The sequence below is a fragment of the Nycticebus coucang genome, chromosome 5 (genome assembly GCF_027406575.1).
Source record: "Nycticebus coucang isolate mNycCou1 chromosome 5, mNycCou1.pri, whole genome shotgun sequence".
NCBI lineage: Eukaryota > Metazoa > Chordata > Mammalia > Primates > Lorisidae > Nycticebus > Nycticebus coucang.
The window spans coordinates 73,742,604-73,748,391 of record NC_069784.1 but is presented as its reverse complement, the minus strand read 5'-3'; the positions used below and the strand labels follow the sequence as shown (position 1 = coordinate 73,748,391).

At 38.4% G+C, this 5,788-nt stretch overlaps 1 pseudogene; it reads right to left on the bottom strand.

The window, feature by feature from the left end:
• Positions 1 to 1,413: 1,413 nt before the first annotated feature.
• On the bottom strand, positions 1,414 to 1,574 carry LOC128586857 (uncharacterized; annotated as a pseudogene).
• Between the last annotated feature and the right edge of the window lie 4,214 nt (positions 1,575 to 5,788).

Sequence of the window (5,788 nt, the reverse complement as noted above, 5' to 3'; positions counted from 1 at the left end):
ATATGGTTATCTAGTTCTCCCAGCACCATTTATTGAATACGGATTCTTTTTTCTGGTGTATGTTCTTGTTTGGCTTATCAAATAGGCGTCTCCCCCTCCCCCTTTTTTTTAAGATAGTCTCACTTTGTTGCCTTGGGCAGAGTTCTGTGGCATCATAACTCACAGCAACCTCAAGCTCTTAAGCTCAAGTAATCCTTTTGCCTCAGCTTCCTGAGTAGCTGAGATTCCGGGCACCTGCCACAACATGCAGCTATTTTTTAGAAATGGGGTCTTGCTCTTACTCAGGCTGGTCTCAAACTCCTGAGCACAACTGATCCACCCCCTCAGCCTACAGGAGTGCTGAGATTACAGGCAGGAGCCACCACACCCAGCCTTACCTATAGTTTCTTATTACGGAATTCTTTTTTTACGTATGTATCCTTAAAGTTACTGGTAAAGAAACAGAAGCTTATTTTTCAAGTAAAAACATTTACTAAAACATGGGTTTGTAGCAAGTAACAGCCAAACAGATTTTTTTGACTCAGAATAGAAAGGAGGAGGAAAAAATGAGGAGCCACATTCGTACACACAGTACGCTTCTCATTAAACAAGTGCTTCTTTGGGATGAAAAGTGCCAGATATCTTGCCTTGAGCTATAGTAGGAAGGTGAGGAAGAGAGTCCCCATCCTTAAACACATCTCCACCTCGTTGAGAGGACACACAGACCGGTAAGCATTAGCTCAGTCTTTCATCCATCACTTTTTCACTCACTCGAACGGCTGTGCAGGCACACTGTCAGTCACGGAAGCACAGAGGAAAGGTGACCTCACGCACTCTGGTAGGAGAGAAGGTCCACTCTGGGGACATAATGCCAGAGGGAAGTTTGGAATATGGGACAGAACTAGTCAGGAAGGAATGCTGGGGAGGCACAAGCAAAGAGCTCTGGGAGCGGAGTTGCAGCCGTCTGCATTCCTACGAGGTTTGTTCTGTTTGGTCTATAGATTGTGTCCAGAACCGAAACAGCCAGAACTGACACTAGTAAAGTCCACAAAGCAAGATGATGAATGACTTAATATGCTATGCTAGACAATCTGATTTTATCATCAAGAGTTTTATCTGTAGAGTTACAAGTCCTAACTGATGATATCAAGTAAGACAAGAAATGCCAAGTCCCCACTACCCTGAGAGACTAAGGATAGCGTGTGGGGTGGGGGGTGGGGGGCAGGGAAGTGGACGTCACCACCCCACCAGATGCCACGAGTTGTTGGCTGAAGAGTAGCCAGGCCTACAAAGGAAGGCGAGGAGGAGAGACTCCCATGTCAAGAAGCTCGGCTGAGGAACGAAGGGAGAAACTGGTAACTGAAACAACACAGAAGGGACAATGATCAGCATGAGCTCTTAAATTCCCTACCAGGGCAGCACAACCCACCTTACCCATTCAGTTGGGTAACTGTCATTGAAATAGATGGGATACTCTGATCAGAGCACGGCTTCTACAAAGCAGCTTAGGTCTGCAGTTATGAATATATTTCAATTAGCAATAATCGCGCCTCAGAGAAACTTCGTTGGCTACGATACTGCCAATGCCCAAAGCAATGAATGTGTTTAATATAGAATATCCAGTCATGGACTGCAATTCTTTCCTTGCAATTTTGTATTCAGCTTGCCTGGGCAGGAAAGGCGTCTCCTCTATACGTGAGACACGCCTCCAGAGCAGTGCTACCTGGAGATAGTAACGCTCCAGAAGACCATGGACATTTATGTGCCTTGGCTTGGCCTTTCCTCTCTGAGCCGCGTGTTGTAAGGCGAGCGTCATACAGCACAGCACCCGAGTGCCTGATGGACACCTAGGTCTGAGGGGCTCCTTTCCCAGGACTCATCTTCCCCTGCCCCCCACCCCGGGAGTTCCCATTCCCTACTGGTGTCAGTTACAAAAATAAAGTCCAGCCTAAAACCTGTTTGGCCCTAAACTAAGAATAGCTTTTACACTTTTAAAGGACTGAAACAATCAAACAAACAAAAAAGAATATGCCACAGGTGATTATGTGGCACACACAAAGCCTGAAATATTTACTCTCTGGTCTTTCACAGAAAAAGTGTATCGATTCTTCCCTAGAAACTGATACAGAGTTATCCTATTTGTGACTTCTTCCTGCCCTGTGTCACAATCTCCTCTCTGTCCTCTGCTTTTAAGAGAATCTATGGCTTAATAGTCTCTAAGACTTGTCTCCATGCCTAATCCCTGTCATTTTATTGACCGTCTGCTACTCATTTCTTCTCTTCTTTCCCGTATCACTTACCTCCCATCTCCTTTCCCCATTGTGTCTCCTGAAATTCTTGATCTCAGTACAGAGAGGGCTTGGCATTTTACTGTCAATAAAAGAAAGTATTTCTTGTGAGGTCACTAATTACAATGTGTCATGAACATAATCTTCAAGTACTCAGTGTAGTTTTTGCTACTTCTTCAGATCAAAAAGCCAACAAGGGCAGTGCCTGTGGCTCAAAGGGGTAGGGCGCCAGCCCCATATGCCAGAGGTGGTGGATTCAAACCCAGCCCCGGCCAAAAACAAAACAAAACAAAAAAACAAAAAACAAAAAAGCCAAAAAACAGCAAAGCGTTTCCCCTTATCTCACACCCCCTTCACCGTATAGCCGTCTTCCCTCACTTCTTCTTCACTTGCTCTTTCTCTCTTTCGCTTTCACCATCCTGATTAACTCCAGGCCATTCTCCTGTTTGTGGTTACCTCACCTCCAGGGAATTCAAGTAATCCTCAACTTTTTCTGCTTGAGTTTTTTGTTTGCTTAAAATGTGAAGTTTCATCACATTCATCTCTTAGCGTTTTCTAAACAATGTTTCATTTTTTTAAAGATGAGTTGAAGCTACAGAAAATTAAACTAGACTTTTTCCAATATGAAGTTTTCAGCTCATGTCAGCTTGGTAATGGTCAATGATCAACATAAAAAAGGAGCTACCCCACGTTTCCCACTTTTCACCTCGGGATATCCATTAAAATGATAAACCGGACTTAACATTTTTCACATTTTACATTTGACCCTCTCTGACACAATGTAATTTACAGACCTATGGAAAGCCTGGCTATAATAAAGTTTCCAATTTCTCTCCAATATCATCACATAAGCATTTCCACATTTCAAGTATTTCCTCTTAAAATCTTCAGGGGTACGTATGCAACTTTTTTTACTTATTTACCCTAGAAAAAATTACATGTAATTTTCTCAGTCCTTTTCATTATCACAGTCTTCTATAAAAGACAGGGCAATGTGGTCCCAAGATATCCAACACAATAAGCTTTACAAAAAAACTTTGTTGTGCAATATTCTAACACTTACTCACTTAATCCATAAAGACAAAGAGGAGCTCTCTCATTACTGATGGAATATAGAATATACTCTGCATTATACAAGGACAAAAACTTCAAGCCTGAATGGCAACAACATTTCTATATAATGAAATTATATTTAATATTTAAATTTAAATGTCTTGGGTTTTTTACTGGTGTCTTTTACAGACTAAATCAAACCCTAAGGATGTAATCAAATTAAAAGGATTAGTGCTCATTAATAAGCTTGCAGAAATATTTCATCAAAAGTTTGCTAAGTCTCTCTCTGCAAAACCAATAGATAAAAGCAGGCAGTGCATAAAAGTGTTTGTCTACTGCATTAAAACATGACAAAAATAATATTTTTTAACATTGCCAAAGAACCATCTATTTCTGAAGATCATACCAGTTCCCATTGCATAGGCCAGTAAGGGTCATTAAACACCAATGGGTCTCTGAGCCCTTCTTCAGAGTCGATGACATTGTAGACTGCTCTCAGGATCTCATTTTCCTCCACACAAGGTCTGCAGGGCAAAGAAGGCAAATGAACTATGAAAAACATAATCACTGCTTTTACTGTTGCTTTTTTTGTCATAAAAATTCCATTTATTTAAATTCCATTAAAAAGCACATTTGGCTGCCGAGAGCATAAATACACACTTTTATTATACTTAACATTTTTCATTTTCAAAAAAAAAAATCTGACATTTGTTTAGATAAAATTGTTAAAATATTTTCAAACTACCTGTTTTAGCTAACCACTTTCCACATTGTTTGTTACATACATTAAATGCTGGGGGGGGAAAGTGATTTGGAATGCAATTTCAAAGCTCTGTATATATTTCCCATTAGAAGTTATCGGCTTACACTGATCATTATCCTTCTCATATCTTGTGCCTGCCACTTATGATTTCTTCCAACATATATCTCTTAGGAGAGTGACTTAAATTACTTGAGCTTTAGTGGAAAACATTTTTTAAAAATCTCATTTTTCTAATTGCTCTGATATATTTAATAAATCATTAACTGAGCAAGTGACAGTGCTAGCAATTCAGGAAGGCTTTTTAATGCAATACTTTCCTAAAGACAAAACTAAAACTCAGACATTGGCATCTGCCTGTGCACCTTGGGGTATTACCAAAACCAAATACTGGGGAAAATAATCAAGCAATGATATCATGATATGTCTATCTTAGAAATATACTTAAAGTTAATAAAGTGACAGGTGAGATTAATCTTATAAAAAATTAGATGAATTCTTATTTTTAAATAGACGTAACATTTATAAATTTATCAAGAATAGGAATTTTATGTAATTGCAATAAAATCCTAGAACTGCACACAAGAGGTGTTAGGGAAATATTTGAAGATTTACTTCCAGAACTAAATGGAATAGCCAAGTAGAAGCATTTACATCAAGAAGACATGTCCAGAAATGTTCTCTATAGCATCATTTGCAAAAATGAAAACCTAGAAATAAATGGTCAACATACGAAATGTTTAAAAATAATGTTACTATTCACGCAATGAAATACTAGTTCACAATAAATGCAAATAAAACTGATCTACAGATACCAATTGGATTTGTTTTAATCATTTCATAAATAGTAAATAGAGTGCTAGAAGGCTATGTACAGCATAGTCTTATTTATATAAAGTTTTAAATCATCCCAAAATAATTTTATAAATTGTTTTTACATGACATATACTAAGTATATGTATCCAAAGAAGGCAAGAAGGTGAACAGATTTAGGGAGGGGTACAGAGGAATTTAACTCTGGTGATTTATTCCTTCAAACAACTTGAAGCTCTCACCTAATGTGCACCATGCAAGGATATATTTGAAAATAGTTAAGATTAAATTTTCAATGTCTTGCCATAAATAATAAGTAAGTGTAGTGATGGCTATGTTAATCAGTTTGATCTAAGCATTCCATATTGTATATCAAATCCACCACATTGTACCCCACAAATGTGTACAGTTATGATTTTAGCTAAAAATTAATAAAAAATTGAAAAAATTGAAGCATTTATGACAAAATGATAAGGTTAAAAAAATCTAGATGATGTCTACACATTATATATTATATTGGTATCCATATTTTATGTGCAATGTATAGGTATATATGTGTGCATACAAACAGGTATGAATATCTTTTAAGTGTATTTGGAGTGTGTTATAATGACAAAACACACACACACAAACAACCTGTGTGGCCCGGCTGATACATAAATAGCCAAAGATGGTCTCTGCACATTGGTCCTGCGCTGTTTACTTCATTGCAGGCTGGACCAATTAGCCCCAAAGTCCACTGGTGACAAACCCAAATTTGTAGACATCCAATTGTTTCAAGTGAAGCTCAAATAAGCAGATTTTAGTCATTTAGAGCCCACCTGCTTTGCATACCCCACAAAACCGCACCCAGCAGCTGCTAGTCATAGATAAGATGAACCCTGGGGCTATAAAA